This window comes from Callospermophilus lateralis, chromosome 9, assembly GCF_048772815.1.
Source record: "Callospermophilus lateralis isolate mCalLat2 chromosome 9, mCalLat2.hap1, whole genome shotgun sequence".
Taxonomy (NCBI): Eukaryota; Metazoa; Chordata; class Mammalia; order Rodentia; family Sciuridae; genus Callospermophilus; species Callospermophilus lateralis.
The window spans coordinates 88,606,186-88,626,407 of record NC_135313.1 but is presented as its reverse complement, the minus strand read 5'-3'; the positions used below and the strand labels follow the sequence as shown (position 1 = coordinate 88,626,407).

At 36.8% G+C, this 20,222-nt stretch overlaps 1 pseudogene; it reads left to right on the top strand.

The window, feature by feature from the left end:
- The first annotated feature begins 17,144 nt into the window (after positions 1 to 17,144).
- On the top strand, positions 17,145 to 18,398 carry LOC143407559 (guanylate kinase pseudogene; annotated as a pseudogene).
- Positions 18,399 to 20,222: the final 1,824 nt, after the last annotated feature.

The window sequence follows — 20,222 nt, the reverse complement described above, 5'->3', positions numbered from 1 at the left end:
CACCTGCAAATTTGAAAAATGAAGAACTTAGAAGGATATGAGTAGCTTACAGAAAAAAAGGAATAACTGCAAATGTTTGCTCAGAAAACAGCCAAGAGCATGTAGGTATCAAGAACCAGTAGAGGGCTGGGGATGTGGCTCAAGCAGTAGCGTGCTCATCTGGCATGTGTGCGGCCCGGGTTAGATCCTCAGCGCCACATACAAACAGGGATGTTGTGTCTGCCGAAAACTAAAAAATAAACAGTAGAAGGACCAATCAGTGGTTTTACCAGGTTCAACTGTGTGATGAATTAGCTCATTTTTCCTGCTGTTAAGCTTCTCCTTTCTTTTTACATATTTTTAAATTTGTTCTTTACATATATACATAACAGTAGAATGTAAATTTGGGGCTAGAACATCTGGTTGATTCATGTACTCATTCCTTAGCCAAATGACTTTAAGAGGGACAGGGGAACTATAACTAACAGTTAACAAGACTGCAAACCATAGGCAAGATATAATTCCCAAAAGGAATCCAGGGTACAGGCAGAAGAAAGAAAATGATTCTGGACTGTTAAAAAAAAATTTAAATTAGGTTAAAGACTAAAATTGTTATGTAGATTTAATGCATTTTATACGAGGAAAGATTTATCTCAGATAAACTAAGTAAGTTGATTTAAGATCATCTCATTTAATCATTACAGAGACTTATTCTAGAAAATCCTCACTACATCAAATTAGATGTAATTTTATATTATTCTCTCAGTGTGTTACTAAGAGAAGTAGTTGCCTGTTTTTTTATTATTAAACCTGTCATTTAAAAACATAAGCAACACAATATAGTTCATTCTAAACTATAGTTTCTTTCATCACATAATTACATTAGAAAACACTAAGCCTTCTGCTACAATAAGATAATACAATTCCTAGGTGTTCAAAGACACATGGCAAACAATGCCTAAAAGGGGAATGTTATCTTACAGTAAAATATGTCTACCTCTGAAGGCTTTGTTTTACCACCGCTAATGTGCTTTCAGAATTCTGACAGAGATGTACTTATAGGAATGCCATTGACTGACAAATTATTACATACCAAATTCCCAGAGAAAAATGACACTAAGAATTCAAACAAGACAGTATAGTGCATTTTGAAATAAATTCTGGAAAGCATGCATGGAAATTAAAATGTTTTTTGCAAACTGCCATACCATTTCCCTTACTATAATGGGGGACTTTGGTAGAATTAAGTATTTGATATCTAAATTCATTTAAAAGATAATGAGCTGGGGTTATTGGGGCTTAAGAGTTTGCCCCAACTTTTTTTAGGGAATGAGGTTTAAAAATGCAATTCTAAAGTTCAGTGTTGATTAAGCAAGAAAAGTCTTTGACCTTAGGATTCTGGATTTGTTTATTTGTTTGTTTATTAATTCTAATCAGTTATACATGACTGAAAAAAAGCTCTTCAATTCATTGAACATAAATGGAGCAGAATTTTTTTCACTTTTTTGGTTGTGCATGAAATAGAGTCACACATTTGTGCCATCATACATGTACCAGTCTTATAAAACAGTCTTTATGATATATTTTCATTCTACCATGTTGTGAATTTGTAAATTCATATAACTTCGCATCTTTCCTCAAATTACATAGTGAGTTATTTTTAGGAGCTCAAAACAAGCATTAACAAATAGAATAGACATAATAAGTCTTAGGTAAATACTGTTTCCTGAAATTTCTATCAGTTTTGAGAGTATGTGGTGCATGTGTTAGGCCACTGATCAAAAAAGTAACTTCTTACTATAGGTTGAAATTTAAAAAAAGAAAAAGGTGCTTGAAAAACCACTTATCTAAAGTGTCCATTCTTTTCCTTAACTGAAAATAAATTATTACAACATAGAAAAATAAAAGAAAAGAAATGCAGTTCTGTGAGTTCTCTGGCAAACAAACACAGTTCATCATAAGGACAAGTAAAGACTGTGCAAACTCAAAGATTTTTAGAATTTACAGAAATTAAATTTATAGACATCTTAGAGATCATCCAGGTCCAGACTCACATAACAGTTTCTTTTATTGTCATTCTATGGTTTCTATGTCTTCTGTGAAGTTAACAGCAATCCTATCATATCAACTATAATACATTCTTGTGTTACCCACAGAAGAAAAAAACCTTTTGCAAAAAAAAAAAAAAAAAAAAAAAACTGAAATAGTTTGTAATTGTTTTACTCTTTTAAGGGAGTAGGGTAGAATATTGATGAAAATATGAGCCAGTCCTCTGCTTTTTTGTGGTGCCTTAAATGCACTAAAAAATCTATGATTTGATAGGGACCTAAGAGGCTACTTCTGTAAACATTCCCTATTTTGTTCTAAAAAGAAAAATTTATGATGGCTTTAGAAATCAACTAGAAAAACTTTATTTTCCATAGAGAAATCTCCTGTGTGACATCTCACATGACATTTTCATTTTTCTTCAATAACAAAATATACTTATTCATAAGCAGCTTCCTCCTGATCTAAGAAAGCCAATTAGTAAAAAAAAAAAAAAAAAGAAAGAAAAGAAAAGAAAAGAAAAAGAAAAAGAAAAGTTTTTATTAATTCACATCTTCTTCCTAGAAAGAATGTTTTGTTGCCTTAACATAATCCACTTTGAGGTCTTCTTTCAAAGTCATATTCTGTCCATAAACTTCCTACCAACCCTAGAAATCTTCCTTCAATGTCTATTAGAGTAGATAATCCGCTGTCAAAAATACATGTCTTCTGATTTTGAATTAGCATCAGAATCATTTGCTGTGCAAATTCATAGGCTCTATTTCAGACCTAATGATTTGAAATCTCTGGAGACAAGAAAAGAGAACTTACATTTTAAATAAGCACCATACAATTTCTTTTTTTTTTTCTGTCCTGAGAATTGAACCCAAAGACTCTCTCTCTACCACTGATCATCATTCCCAGCCCTTTTTATTTTTCATTTTGAGAAAAGGTCTGGCTTAGTTGCTTAGGGCCTCACTAAGTTGCTGAGGCTGGCTTTGAATTTTCGATCCTCCTGCCTCAGACTCCCAAATCGCTGGGATTACAGGTATGTGCCACCATGCAGGCCTACCATCCAGTTCTTACATATACTTAAATCCTTGAAGCAGTACCTGAGGTAGATAGAAATCAAAAATATATGAGGATTCAAACACCTTAAAACTCACTCTAAAAAAAAAAGAAGAAGAAGAAACAAGTAAACAAAACACATAGTTATGCAAAAGCTATAAAGTCCTACAAAGGACAACATTTACATACCCGTAGAAACCTAGTTAGTATTTGGCTAATACATAGTGTGTTGGGGGCTAACTGTTGAAGGGGTTATAGTCTTCACAGAAAAAATGCTCAGAAACAAGGAGGGATGAACTAGCATCAGACTCTGGGTGTTGGAGAGGAAGCAGTCCAGTGAAACATTGCCATCATCTCACCCCAAGAATATGAACAGCACCCCAATATAACTGAAGTGTGAGATAAGCTTGTTTCATAGGAATCTTTGGATTCTTGAAAAGTTTTATGAAATTTGGGCTTTATGCCAAAGTAGAATTAAACTGATTGTATGAGCCTTAAACCAATATTCTAACACATACTTTCATAAGAACTAAATACTAATGTATCCCAGAGCTCAATCTCTGGATCTCTACTTTCACTGGTCTTCATTCCTTCCCATGGTATATTCTCACAGTTTTGCATATATCACCTATAATCTGATGATAGTTAATTGCCTAGCTCAATTGTCTTACCTAAACTCTAGAACATATTCAACTTCCTATTTGACATCACTGCTTGGATATCTAATAGGCATCTCAAACTCAATATTTCTAAAACTAAACTGTTCATTTCTCTCCAAGATTGTTCTTCTTTCATCTTTTACCATCTTGGTTAATTGCAAATCTTTCTTTTGAATTGCTCAAGCTAAAATCTTTGGAATCATCTTTAATTTCTCTATCTTTTTCATCCTTAATTAAATTCTTCAACAAATTTTTTGTTGCACTTTCAAATACACCCAGAGTCTGAACTCTTTTCAGTATTTCTACTACTGACACCTGATCTGAGCCACCACCCTCTCTTGCCTGAATTATTGGAATAGCCTCCTGCTTACCCTGGTTCTACCCTGACTTCACCCTAATCTATTCTCAACCCCCAAACCCGGAGTATCCCATTTAAAATTAGCCCAAAGATAATGCTCTTCTGCTCTAAATTTTTCAGTGTCTCTTCATCTCAGTCACTCTGAATAAAAACCAGAGTGCTTATGATGGTCTTCAGAACCCTGTACATAGCTGGTTCCTCATGACCTGTAAGACCTGTTATCCCATTATTCTGCATCTGGTTCATTCTGCCCTCAGGCACTTGGTTCTGGCCTCCCAAAGTGGCATCCATCGTGCTCCTCTCTTGGAGATCATGTACAGACTTTTCCAAGATATTTTAATTACCTCCTCCTTTACTCCAAGTTATTCCTGATAAATGTCACTTATCAGTGTGTAACTCCCTAATCACCTTACTTGAAATTTATCCTGTGCCCCCAGAACTTTTCCTTACCATTATTTCTTGCTTTATTTTTTTTTCTCTCATGTGTCATTATTTTCAATATATCTATATTTACCTTTTCATTTTTATTGATTATCTGCCTTTATCCACTGGAATTGAACTCATCAAAGCAATAATTTTTGTGTCCTTTTTTCTTCTTTTCTTTCTCCTTTCCTCCATCCTTCTTCTGTCTTTTTCTTTTTTCTTTCTTTCCTCCTTCCATGCCTCCCTCTATCCTTCCTTTTTTTCTTTCTTGCTGCTGTATTTTCAGTACCCAGAACAGTTCCTGGAACAAAAGAGGTTTTCAAATAAATGTTTTTCATTTATTTATAATATTTCAGTATTATCTGTTAATAGTTAAAGAAGCATATGCACCTCCGTGGCCCTGACAGGTTACCAAATCTTACACCCTCTGTGCACTCGTTTGTAAAATGTGAGTCATGATTCTTATAAAGATCTCTTCCATTCTCTGAAATTAAAGTCATGGTCATAGTTCCACAGAGAGGAAAGGAAGCCCAATGAAGCTCTGAGGCAGAGCATCAATATTTGAAGCCTTGTAAAACTGAGCTAGAATTGTTGTGACAAAGGCACCCACTGGTCCCTGAGATACAGACTAAGGTGCAACGTAACTTACTGTCAGGATGGATCTGAGGTTGCACTATCCTGTCTCAGAGTCATGAATAAAATCTGTCTCATGTTTTTGTTCTTATATCTTTTTGCAACTTTGGACAACCCAAGCAGTGTTCACTTCCTCCACTCAGTGTGATTTTGTAAATGCTAGCCACACTACAGAGTTTAAAGATGAGACTTCTGGTGGGAATTGCTTTCAGAGAGATAGAAATATGACTGAACAATTTTTAACAAAAAGATTCTGAATCTAAAAGTCAAGGTAACTGGATCCTAAATAGGGTTCTATTTTTATGTGACTTCAGAGAAACCCCTTATTCTTTATGCCTCAGTTTCCTCATTTGTCAAATATAGATTTTCCATGCCCCACATGATAACTGTGAGAATTACATAAAATAACACACATAAAAAATAATTTTAACACTGGGTTTAATCCTCATCACCACATAAAAATAAATAAATGAAGTAAAAGTATGGTGTCCAAAAAAAATGAATTTTGGTCTTTTAAGTTTTTAAAATGAATGATTCAATTGAATATGTGTTCTTTATCATAAGTCATCTCAATCTTTTTTCTTTTGAAGAACATGGAAAATAATAAATCCAGCTAATTTTTTAAAAAGTGCTATAAATGCCCTACATGTTCCATCTTCTTAAAGTACTAATCATGTGTTAAGTGCTGAAAATGACAGAGAATTAATTGTGATCTTTGCTCATAAAACCGTGGGATGCAGTTGTATAGATTCACAATTTACCTAACAGGATACAACATGAATACTGGGAGATACTCCAGGAAAGAGGCTGTTGACACAGAGAAAAAGTCAGGCATATGCAATTACAGTGTTGAATCCAATCATTGTCATGAGTTCAAGGTAGATATTTATGGATTATCATGGGGATCAGGAGGAACCTGACATTCTGAATGGGTGGCAGGAGAGTATTTTCTTCAGAAAAGCAAAGTTATCAGAGACAAAGTCACTTCCAACTTAAGAAATGAATATTTTACAAGTTGTATGGCTCATCTATTTAATAGTCCCTAGCATTTGCTGCATGAAGAGATGAAGTATGGTTGCCATGAGAGCACAGTAGATGTTCGGAGTACCACACGTGGTACCAGCACAGCGTAATGAGGACAGGCTGCAATCAGGATATTTTTCTCTGGTTCTATAGCTACTGACAAAAATCCATGTTTTCTTTTTCCAGGACCCATTTCAGAAATCAGTGCTGATCAAACAAAGCACACATTCCCTTTGGCACTAAATTTGACTCAGTGGAGTCTGTATGAGGATTCTGGCAAGCAAGAGAATCATTTTTCTAAGCCATGGCCAGTCCCTGGAAACAAATCTAATCATAGTATGCTGTTCCAAGAAGGGAAGTGAGAAATTCTCAGAGATGGGCAGAAGGGAAGATATAAGAATAACCATAAGAAGATCCTTAGGTGAGAAAGTCATACCGGATTAACTTTAAATGCCCTATAGCAGCTACATAGTGCCAAAGTTAAGTACCTTTGAAAAACGAAATGTCTGTGTTAATTCATGAAAGGACAAAAGCCCAATCAGGGTCAGATAAAACTCTATAATTGTATTCATGTATTTGCAGAATTAGAACATTCAGGCTTCAGAATCACAGGGGACTGGATCACCACTATATGAAGAAACAACTGTTATTTCTGAATGCCATCCATGTGGCATAACCACTGAGATGAAGCACCATTCAGAAGAAGCAAATGTGTATTCTATGTTATGCCCAGTCTGATTTGGACAAGCTCACCCAGATAGGTTCTACAAAGGAAGCATTATTGCCATTGTCACAAAAACACAAACCTACTTTTAGAAAGCAAGTACCTTATAAACACACCAATTGAAAAGCAAGCAAAGTGAATTTTAAAGCTATGTGACAATGAGGATATTCTTAAGCAGAAATACCCTCTTCTGTCTCTGCCAAATCTTCTTTCAACCTTTAAAGTCTAAAACCTTCCTGTTTCACATCCTTGATTCTGGTCCTTTCAATAATCAGAAAGCTCTTTAACACTTATACAGAGGAACTTCTACTAAATGATAAAGTCAGGAACGACAATAGCCAGGACCTACAATATTCTGGTAAATGGAAATCTATTCTTCTGCCATACCATATAACATTTCTAACAGATTTTCAACAATAATAATAATTTATTATATTATGATCATATTTCTGTATCTCTGTTGAATATAATATTTTAGCGACTTACAAAATACTTTAGAAGCATAGTATAGATGGGTTTTATTGGTGTTCACAAAAGCAAAACAATTGTACCAAAGTGCTCTTGAGTAGAGCATTATGTTTAATAGATTCCTGATAAATACAACATCTCTTTCTCCCAAACTATTTGTTATACAGATAGCTCTTTGTAAACCAAAGCATTTTCTATTGACATATTTATCAAAATGAACTCTAAGTAGTTTTTCCAGAGCAAATAAGATTAGGTGTGATTCTATTTAGTATACTTTTTAAAAATATATTTGCCTTTGATTATGCTCATTTATGCTTCAAGGATTTTTCCCCCATAAGTCTCCTTCTTATGTTTTCATTTGAAATTTTCTCCAGGCTTCTTTTATTTTACATGGCAATTTCTTCCCCTTCAATGTTTACTTCAAGGCTATGCACAAAGTCCTTCCCAAACCACCCCTATCTGTTGCTGTCTACATTTTATATGAAAGAAAAAATAACCAATGAGTTATTAAGCCAGTAACCAAAATGTTCTTGTAAATAATATCTTTGTCCATTCCATACCCTCAACCCCTGCAACTCTCCTTATCTGTTTTATATACTGGAATCCCACATAAGGTTTTTTGTAAAATAAATTTCATAGCATAAAAATAGTTTGATAACAAGTAATGTTGACTCGGCTACTGATTGACAGTGAATATTTCACCTTGATGGATCACTTATTTGTTGACAAAGCTACTATTGATTAATGGCAGTGATGTTGACGAGTCCTTTGGGGTATGGAACTATTTTTAAATGTTTACCAGGAGTTCAATTGAGAATAATGCTTATGTACTCCCTCAATTATTACTGTTCAAAGTAGCATTAGGCAAAACATTTAACTTAGCTTTTACGCTATGATTCTAAAGCTAAGCAAAAAAAAAAAGGCTTGTCATTACTTTCAAGATTTGGGTTAGAATTATTGGAGAAGCATGTTCACATGCAGTTTGACGCTTCTCCATATTGGAGTAATTACCCCGCATTGTAGCTGGACGCAAGGGATTTTGAATGCAGTAATGAATTGCTGCAAACCTTCCAAGAAATACAGAACCATATGTCTTGGGGACTGGGTTGGAGGCTGCAGCTATAGATAAGGATATGGGAAGGGAATGCTACTTCTTCTAAAGCCAACTGTGTAAGGTTATGAATTGAAATTCATTGCTAATGTAGATGAAGCTGGAATGCATTTTTCCCATGCTGTTCAGGGTGGAATTTGTCATAGTAGTAGGAAATTGGCTGCTAAACTCTATAAGTTGCTGTCTAATGATTAAATAACAGAATTCCAAATTCTTAGAATTTTCTCACTAGGCCAGGCACACACTTCTTATACCAAGAAATCAAGAGGTTAAAGTAAGAGGATCACAAGTTTAAGGACAGCCTCAGCCACCCGGTGAGACCCTGTCTCAAAGAAAAGTGGGGAAAAAAAGTTAGGGGGGTATGGCTCCGTGATAGAGCACTCTTGTGTTAAATCCCCAGTACCCCCACCACACACACACAAAGAATGTTCATACTAAAAGTTCAAATATATAATTTCTATTATCTGGATGATTATAATAAAAAAACTCTCAGAAGCTGAGGCAAAATTGGAAAAATAAAAAGGCCAAAATATGATAATAAATCTAATTAGAATTGAAATGTGGTGAATAAAAGAAGCCAGCCATTGAGTTACCATATTAATGAGATCTTAGTTAGGGATGTAGCTCAGTGGTAGAGTACTTGCCTAGCATGTGTGAGGACTTGGGTTCAATCCCAGCACCACAAACAACACCAAACAAAACAAATCATACTTTTCAGCCTGGGGCAAGACCCTGTCTCAAAAAAAAAAAAAAAAGTCTGGAGATGTAGTTTATTGATAGAGCACTTGCCTACCATGTGTGAGGTCCTATGTTTACATACATACACACACACACACACACACACACACACACACATATATTTGCAGTATATGTACACAAACTCACATATATAAAGAGATCTGGTTGCCCCACCCAAGGGGATTCAAATCCATTCAACAAATCAAATATATATAAAAAAAAACACCTCAACTTACTCAAAGAAAAAGATGGATGTGTTTATAGAAGTGCAGCTATTTACATTGAAGCTAGAAAGAAAGTTACCAAAAATAAAGATTTAGAAAATTTGATTCAGCACTGTTCAAGAAGAAAGACTACATCTAGATCACCTGAGGTGAATTCTAGAAATGAATAAGGACAGCTCACCAAAGTTTCTTAGAGCCTCTGTACGAACTCTAGGACCTTAAGAAAGAATAGAAAAAAAAATACATTCACTATCAGCTGACTTCAAGTAAAAGACATAATCTCAGACAGTCTGAATGGACCTGATTCCATCAATTGAGAGTTTTATTGCAGATCTGAGGTTTTCTGGAAGAAGAAACCCTGCCTGTGGATGGCTGCTTCAGCTTCTGCCAGCTTTCTAGCCTACTCTACAGATCTGGGACTTGCCTGACCAGCTCCCACAATCAAGGAGGCCAATCCTTTAAAATACATCCTGTAGATACCCACATCAGCCTCTGCAGGGCCCAGGCACACAGTGGGCCAGTTCCACCCCTTTCCTGGTGGGGCAGACACTCACCAGAGCCTAGCCTCTGGGGCAGGACCACCCCTTCTAACCAGTGCACTACCACGAAAGCTGAGATCCAGCCCAGATGGCTCACAACAGTCCATGAGGGATCCAAGATTTCAATAGGCCCAGTTCACCCCTCCCCCAGATGGGCAGACACTGCCAGGGCCTCGCCTTTGGTACAGGACAGCCCCTTCCTACCAGCAGACTACTTAGGAGGTCAAGCCCAGCGGCCCAGATCCACCCACTCCAACTTATGCAGGTTCCAGACTCAGGATGCAGTAGCCTCCGTTGAGGGATACCAGCAGGATCTGGAAGCCCAACATCAAGGTGAGATACAGACAATCTGCACAGATACTACAAGAATATAGGGAAGAAGCTATAATATCTCAGATCCACACTGCAAGAAAGGGAGACACGTAGACAACATGAAAAAACAAAGGAGGAAAGTGCCCCAAACAAACCAGGACACTATAATAACAGAACCTATGGACAGCGAAGTTAATGAAGTGTCAGAGAAGGAGTTCAGAAGGTTTATAATTAATAATCTGTGAATTAAAAAATTACCTAAATGGGCAAATACAAGCAAAAAATGATCACTCCAACAATGAGATAAGAGAGCAAATACAGGTAGCAAAAGATTACTTCAAGAGAGAGATAGAGACCCTGAAAAAAAAAAAGTCAGAAATCCTTGAAATGAAGGTTACAATAAATCAAATAAAAACTCAGTAGAAAGCATAACCAACAGACTACATCACTTGTAAGAAAGAACATCAGATAATGAAGACAAAGTGCACAATCTGGAAAATAAAGTTGATCACACAGTGAAGAAAGTTAGAAACCATAAACAGAACATCCAAGAATTATGGGACAGCACCAAAAGACCAAATCTAAGAGTTATTAAGATAGAGGAAGGTACACAGTTTCAAACCAAAGGAATTCACAATCTCTTCAATGAGATAATATCAGAAAACTTCCCAAGCATGAAGAATGAATTGAAAAACCAAATACAAGAGGCTTGCAGGACATCAAATGTACAAAATAAACAACAGATCTACACGAAGGCACAATGTAATGAAAATACCTAGCATGCAGAATAAGGATAGAACCTTAAAAGCTGCAAGACAGGGGACTCAGAACACATATAGGGGAGACCAATTCATATCTCAGCAGATTATTCAACCCAGACCCTCAAAGCCAGGAGATCGTGGAACAACATATACCAAGCTCTAAAAGAAAATGGATGCCAACCAAGAATGTTATATCCAGCAAAACTAAGCTTTAGATTTGATGACGAAATAGAAACCTTCCATGATAAACAAAAGTTAAAAGAATTTACAACTAGAAAGCCTGCACTATAGAACATCCTCAGCAAAATATTCCAAGGAGAGAAAATGAAAAACAATGATGAAAATCAGCAGAGGGAGGGATTACACTAAAGGAAAATCTAATCAGAGGAGAAACCAAGTCATGTTAAATACCAAAAATAAACAAAAATGACTGTGAATAGAAATCATGTCTCAATAACAACCCTGAATGTTAATGGCCTAAACTCACCTATCAAAGACATAGACTAGCAGATTGGATAAAAAAAAAAGACCCAACAATATGCTGCTTCCAAGAGACATATCTCATAGAAAAATACATCCACAGACTGAAGGTGAAGGGTTGGGAAAAATCATGTCACTCACATGGTCTGCAGAAGCAAGCAAGGGTTTCCATCCTCATATCAAATAAAGTAGGTAAACTAAAGTCAATCAAAAAGGATAAAGAAGGACACCACATACTGCTCAAGGGAACCATTCACCAACAAGACTTAACAATTATAAATGTATATGCCCCCCCCAAATGGAGCAGCTATGTTCATCAAACAAAGTTCTCTCAAGTTCAAGAGTCAAATAGACCAAAAAAACAATAATTTTGGGTGACTTTAACACACCTCTTTCATCACTAGATAGATTTTCCAAATAAAAGCTGAACAAAGAAACTATAGAACTCAATAATACAATCAATAACTTAGACTTAACTGACATATATAGAATATGCCAACCTTCAACGAGAGAATATACTTTCTTCTCAACAGCACATGGATTCTTCTCTAAAATAGACCATATACTATGCCACAAAGCAACTCTTAGCAAATATAAAAAAGTAGAGATTCTACACTACATTCTATCAGATCATAATGGAATGAAATTAGAAATCAATGACAAAATAAGAAATAAAATCCACTCCAATACCTGGAGACTAAATAATATGCTACTGAATGAACAATGGGTTACAGAAGACATTAAGGAGGAGATTAAAAAGTTTTTAAAGGTGAATGAGAACACAGATACAACATATAGAAATCTCTAGATCATTGTAAAAGCAGTACTAAGAGGAAATATCATTGCATGGAGTTCTTTCCTTAAAAGAAGAAGAAGTCAACAAATAAATGAATTAACACTACATCTCAAAGCCCTAGAAAAAGAAGAACAAATCAACACCAAAAGCAGCAGAATATTACTCAGGAAATAATTAAAATCAGAGCTGAAATCAATGAAATTGAAACAAAAGAAACAATTGAAAAAAATTGACAGAACAAAAAGTTGGTTCTTTGAAAAAATAAATAAAATTAACAGACTCTTAGCCATGCTAACAAAGATGAGGAGAGAAAAATCAAATCACTAACATAGGTGATGAAAAAGGAAGTATCACCAGAGACACTACAGAAATACAGAATATAATTAGAAATTATTTTCAAAAATTGTACTCCAATAAAATAGAAAATATCAAAAACATTGATAAATTTTAAGAGTCATTTAATTTGCTCAAGTTGAATCAAAATGATATACACAATTTAAACAGATCCATTTCAAGCGACGAAATAGCAGACACCATCAAAAGTCTACCAACCAAGAAAAGCCCAGGACCAGAGGGATACACAGTCAAGTTCTACAAGACCTTTAAAGAAGAACTAATACCAATACTCTCCAATTTATTTCAGGAAACAGAAAAAGAGGCAGCACCAACAAACTCATTCTACAAGGCCAATATCACTCTGATTCCAAAACCAGGCAAAGACACATCAAAAAAAAAAAAAAAAAAAAGAAAGAAAGAAAAGAAAAAAACTTCAGACAGGTATCTCTAATGAACATAGATGCAAATATTCTCAATAAAATAATGGCAAATCAAATACAAAAACATATCAAAAAGATTGTGTACCATGATCAAGTGGATTCATCCCAGGGATTCAAGGTTGTTTCAACATACGGAAATCAATAAATGTAATTCATCACATCAATAGACTTTAAAGATAAGAATCACATGACATTGCAATAGATGCAGAAAAAGCATTTGACAAAATGCAGCACCCCTTTATATTCAAAACACTAGAAAAACTTGGGATAACAGGAACATATCTCAACATCATAAAGGCTATCTATGCTAAGCCCCAGGCCAACATCATTCTAAATGGAGAAAAAAATGAAGGCATTCCCTCTAAAAACTGGAACAAAACAGGGATGCCCTTTTTCACCACTTCTATTTAACATAGTCCTTGAAACACTGGCCAGAGAAATTAGACAGATGAGAGAAATTAAAGGGATACACATAGGAAAAGAAGAACTCAAATTGGCACTATTTGCTGATAATATGATTCTATACCTGGAAGACCCTAAAAGTTACACTAGAAAACTCCTAGAACTAGTAAATGAGTTCAACAAAGTGGCAGGATATAAAATCAACACCCATAAATCAAAGGCATTTCTGTATACCAGTAACAAATCCTCAGAAAGGGAAATGAGAAAAACTACCCCATTCTCAATAGCCTCAAAAAAAAAAAAAAAAAAAAAAAAAAAAAGATACTTGGGAATCAACTTAATGAAAGAGGTGAAAAATCTATATAATGAAAATTACAGAACTCTAAAGCAATAAATCAAAGAAGACCTTAGAAGATAGAAAGTTCTATTTTGCTCTTGGATAGGCAGAAATAATATTATCAAAATGACCAAACTTCCAAAAATACTCTACAGATTTAATGCAATTCTGATGAAAATTCCAATGACATTCCTCATAGAAATAGAAAAAGCAATCATGAAATTCATCTGGAAAAATAAGAGACCCAGAATAGCTAAAGTAATCTTTAGCAAGAAGAGTGAAGCAGGTGGCATCACTATACCAAACCTTAAACTATACTACAGAGCAATAGTAACAAAAACAGCATGATATTGGCAACAAAACAGACTAGTAGACCAATGATACAGAATAGAGGTCACAGACACTAACCCACAAAACTGCAATTATTTTATATTAGACAAAGGTGCAAAAAACATGCACTGGAGAAAAGATAGCCTATTCAACAAATGGTGCTGGGAAAACTGGAAATCCATATGCAACAAAATGAAATTAAACCCCTATCACCATGCACAAATCTCAACTCAAAATGGATTAAGGACTTGGGAATACAACCAGAGACCCTGCGTCTAATAGAAGAAAAAGTAGACCCTAATCTCCAACATATGGGATTAGACCCCAACTTCCTTAGTAAGACTCCTGTGGCACAGAATTAAAATCAAGAATCAATAAGTGGGATGTACTCAAACTAAAAAGCTTCTTTTCAGCAAAAGAAACAATCTGTGAGGTGAACAGAGAGCCTACATCTTGGGAGCAAATCTTTACACCTCACACATCAGATAGAGCATTATTCACTAGGGTATATAAAGAACTCAAAAAGCTAAACACCAAAAAAGCAAATAACCCAATCAATAAATGGGCCAAGGAACTTAAGAGACACTTCTCAGAGGATGATGTATAATCAATCAACACATACATGAAAAAAATATTCATTATCACTAGTAATTAGAGAATTGCAAATCAAAATCACTGTAAGATTTTATCTCACTCCAGTTAGAATGGCAGCTATTATGCATACAAACAACAATGTGTTGGTGAAGATGTGGGGAAAAAGGTACACTCATACATTGCTGGTGGGATTGCAAATTGGTGCAGCCAATATGGAAAGCAGTATGGAGATTTCTTGGAAAGTTGGGAATGGAACGAACATTTGACCCAGCTGTCCCTCTCTTCGGTCTATAACCAAAGAACTTAAAAACAGCATACTATAGGGACAAAAGCCACATTAATGTTTATAGCACCACAATTCACAATTGCTAAACTGTGGAACCAACCTAGATGCCATGCCTTCAATAGATGAATGGATAAAAAAAATATGGCATATATACACAATGGAATATTACTCAGTAATAAAAGAGAATAATATCATGGCATTTGCAGGTAAATGGATAGAGTTAGAGAAGATTGCTAAGTGAAGTTAACCAATCCCAAAAAAACAAATGATGAATGTTTTCTTTGATATAAGTGCTGCAGTCTGGCTGCAGCAAACTAACAGGGGGGTGACAAGCATTGATACAGCAGGAGTGGGAGCCGTTTATTGTAGGACAGGAGGGGTATATATACATTTCTGAATACGCAGCTTATCTTAATTAACATAAACTAGATACAGCAGTCAACCAATAAGGAATCTCCACACTTAATGGCTCGCTGGCGTTACTTCTCAAACCACTCCCTCTAGCAAAATGCCAAGTGCCATCTTGACTTGTTTACAGACTCTAACATCTCCCCCTTTTGTTTAATTTAAATAACAAGTATGTGGCTTAGGGACCGTGCCTGTTTTAGGTTGTCCAATACTACAATAAGGAGGCTGATTCATAGTGAGATAGGGAGAGGGAGCATGGGAGGAATAGATGAACTTTAGATAGGACAGAAGGGTTGAAGGGAAAGGGTGGGGGCATGGGGTAATTAATGATGGTGAAATGTGATGATCATTACTATTCAAAGTACATGTATGAAGACATAAATTGGTGTGAATATACTTTGTATACAATCAGATATACGAAAAATTGTGTTCTATATATGTAATAAAAATTGTAATGCATTTTGCCCTCATATATAAATAAAAAAAATGTAGATAAAAAAACACCCAAAATACATACATCCTGTAGAATATATTGTCTATTGATTCTGAATTTATGGTTGAATTCATATATTCATTCTCACACAAACTTTCTCAGGCAACAAATGAAGAACATATTTTCTCAAAGAGAAAGTATATTAAAGAAAGAGGAAGACTAGGGTCAATTATATGGGATTCAAATTTAAGAAATAAAAAAAGAATTCTAGGATGATGATGACTAAAAATCCCTGGGACGATAGCTGTATACTTGCTTTAGTCTTTTTTTTTTTTTTTTTTTTTTTTTAATGCTATTGCTGAGACCAAAAGACCTACCATGTACAATTAGAGGAGGAAAAATTTATTTGGAAGCTCATGGTTTCAGAAGTCTCAGTTCATAGAAAGCTGGCTCCATTTCCCAGGGCTCACATCATGTAGAAGAGTGTGGCAGAGGAAAGTCCTGGGAACATGTTGCAGGAAGCAGAGAGCAAGATCTCTTCAACAAGGAAAACATACTTACCTCAAAAAAGAAAGTTCTCAATAATCCACCTCCTCCAGCGACACCCTACCTGTTTTCAGTTATCTACTCAGTTAATCCCTATCAGGGGATTAATGCACTGATTGGGTTTAGTCTCTCATGATCCAATTATTTCATTTCTAAACTTTCTTGCATTGTCTCACAGATGAGCTTTTTGGAGACACCTAATGTCTAAACCATAACAGATACTTATAAAGTGAAAATTACTAACAAGTTTCAGATTAGTGTAGATTAACAGTTTGAGAAGAAAACAAAAGCCAGACATGTTTTTTAAATAATACTGAAAAGAGTCGCTAGTGACTAAGACAAAACACAATTTTCCTGGCATAAAGGCAGGGAACCTTTATTGGTGAACCACAGAAGTCTGTCTGTTACAGTACATTGTAAGCCTAAGAAGCAGGGACATCAATGACACTGTTCCAGGGCCTTGCATGTACTATGATGATGCTTTGCCTGAGATTACTGTCAATTTTGTGTTGTGAAGAAGAATTTATTCTTTATTACAATGTGCAAAAGTAAGGAAAGTCTGAGCAATGAATGCTTTTACAGGGGTTGGTATATTGGCTAAAACAAAAGTTTCTGAATGGCTTAAAGAAATGATCCAGGTGAGGTAGACTTCACAGGCAGGGTGGGGCAGTAGCAGATGTCATGCAGTGAAGGCTGGGTCCCTTGGACAGCATGTGGGGAACTAGGCCCATGGTGCTGAGAGGGCCATCCAGGGCTGGGAAGAGCACCCTGCTGAAGTGGTTGCTCCAGGAGCATGTCTCTAATTTTTCTTTCCCCTATGACTAATTATGGTCTTCAGAATTGCAAAATAAATTTTTTTCTTTTTCTGAAGACAAAAAATTCCCCATATGTTACAAGTTCAACGTCACTTTCTTCTAATTCTCTAGCTTTTCACAAACCAAGCCATAATACTCTGAAAAACTAAACATGCTTGACTACCAGAGAAAAAGCCAAACCCACCAAATTTCTGAAATTCACACCGGAGTGTCCCTGTTCTGGCACCATCTGCCCCCATATACGACTAAATCAGGGTCATTCCAAGTGAATTGGGTGGGCACTGAATAATCACACAGACAGAGAAAGTGCCTTTTTCTTGGGGTCCAGAGAAGGCTCCTCAGGCCTAGATCCTACAAGGGAAGAGAGAGAGACAGAAAAAAGAGAGAAAAAGCACTCCTGAATTCAACCCTATTTTTTGAGCAGAAGACACCCAAATGAGGCAAGTTTCAGGGGGGTGTAACCATTGGGTAGGCATGACTGCTCCTTGCTAGTCCCATTGGGTGATGCCCACTCCTGGAGCTGTAATTTCTCGCTGAGCTAAGGTGAGGTCCACCTGCTCTCCACTTGCACTGCCACCGGAAGCCAGTTCCACACCTCCATCGCTCAAGGCTAAGGGTAAGTGCTCAGCTCCTGTTCATGCTAGCCCCTGACAGCATGGCAGTGTCTTTGGTGTCAGTGTGTCCCATAAGACGAGGAACCCATGGCCTGGAGAGGAGAATGGCAGAGATTCCACTTTGTGACTAAGGAGGTGATGCAGCGTGACATCGCCGATGGGGACTTCATTGAATGAGTTCTCAGGGAACCTGTATGGGACAATCAAGGCGGCCATGCCGGGTGTGCAGGCCATGAATCGCATCTGTGTGCTAGATGTGGACCTGCAGGGCATGTGCAACACCAAGCAGACAGACTCCGCCCCATCTACATCTCTATGCAGCTATCTTCACTGGATGTGCTGGAGCAGCGGCTGCAGCTGCGCCAGCGAAATGCAGAATCAAAGGAAAGCCTGAGGAGGCAGCTGGCTGCCACTGGACAAACATGGGCAGCAGCAGGGAACCGCGCCTGTTCAACCTGGTGATCATCAATGACAACATGGATGAGGCCTATGTGGCACTGAAGCAGGCACTCTCTCAGGGGACAAGCCATGCCTGAGGACCAGCTGTCCATTCTACAGGTGCTTCCTGTGCCCCACATCTGTCTGGGCTCCAGGTGCTGCCTGGCTGGGCTCCTGAGGATCCACGCAGGACCCAGGATGGGTTTCCATTTTGGGGTAGGCATGGCTGCTCCTTGCTGGCCACATGGCAGCTCTGCACCTCAGCTGTTGTCTGGCATGTGGGGTGGGATTGCTGCCCACCTCCCTCCCTCACTGTGGCTGGAGAACTGAGGTGCCTCCCATCTGCCCTCCCTTGGCTGTCTCTGTCCCTTCCCCTGTCACTCCCGCTGGAAGGGGGCTGACATCCTAATAAAATGATGGTTGGCTTAAAAAGAAAAAAGAAAGGAATGATCCAGAAAACATGCCAGTAAGGAAAAAAAATTTCTTAGAGGCAAAGGAAAATTAAAACTGTGTTTATAGAAGAAAATGTTAATAGGTTAGAAGAAACTCAATACTAACAAAGTTGTGCTGTGGAGAAGGAAGCTCTAGTCTCAGAGTGATAATTTGGGTATCAGAATTTATACAATAAAATCACATTATTTTGATACTAGCATCATGGTTTTTTGCTCATCTAAGTCAAAAACTAAATTTAAAGCACTTCAGGTATGAATTGGTTTGTTAGGGAAAAGAATGCTTTCTGACATTCTGGGAGTCCAAAAAACAACAAGTCGAATGTAATTAAGTAACGAGCTATGAGAAATAAATTAAATCTTTTAGACCCCAGGTAGATATCTGAACCTTTTTTTAGTCAAGTCATAAATCCAGAGTGTATGTACAAACCATATATAATAAGTACAGTTTTCTGATGTCAATTGAGTAGTGGCTTCCAGGACTCTAAGAGGCTTTAAGACACTTTTCTTCCACATCAACATCTGAGGATTCTAGCAAAAGTTGGAGATACAATGAAGTCGAGGCCTATGTTCTGTTGCTATAACTGAATATAAAAGAGTGAGTAATCTGTAAAGAACAGACATTTATTTAGCTCATAATTTGGAAGTCCAAAGTTGAGGGTCTGGTATCTGGTGAGGGCCTTTTGTTGCATTATGACACAGTACGAATTATCATATGGTCAAACAGTGTGACTCAGTTCAGGTCTCTTCTCCTTCTTACAGCCACCTGTTTCTTCATGGGGGCCCTTCCCTAATGACCTTAATTAATTCTAATTATCTCCCAAATGTCCTTCCTCTAAATGCCACCAACATATGATTTTGAGATTAATTTTTCAAAAGATGAAATTTGGGGAACACATCAAACCATGGAAAATGCTTTATGTTTTAGTACATTTGTCTTAAAGTAATGGAAGCAAGTGCATTTTGTGCGCATACAGGAATAAAGATGATAGGATCATAAAATAGGCAGACCAAGACATGAGGCAGAGTAGGTACCTTTGCTACTCGTAACAACAAAGGAAAATCTGAGACTGTGAAGAACAGGGCATTAGAATACCAGCAAAACTTGAACAACTAGCTTTTAGGAGAATAGCCAAATTGAGTGCCCGGAAATCAAAAGATATGGCAGCTCAAGGCAGAGTCACTAAGGGTCTCCATCAGTCAGACAGGGAACAGCATAATGAACCTATTGATTATGATTCTTCACATCAGGCTTCTTGCCAAGAGCAAAGGTCCATAAAAAAAGCAAGAAAAAGGCTTGGTATAAGCCAGATAGGGAGTTAGAATCAGAGCCAAGTGAATAGTGGTTTAGGGAGTATATCAAGCCCAGCGAGAAAAACACTGCAAATTCATGATCTGGATTCATATGTCAGGAAACAAATGAGGGGGAAAAAAGACTTCCTGCAGCAAAAGGCTCATATGCTCTAAGAGCTT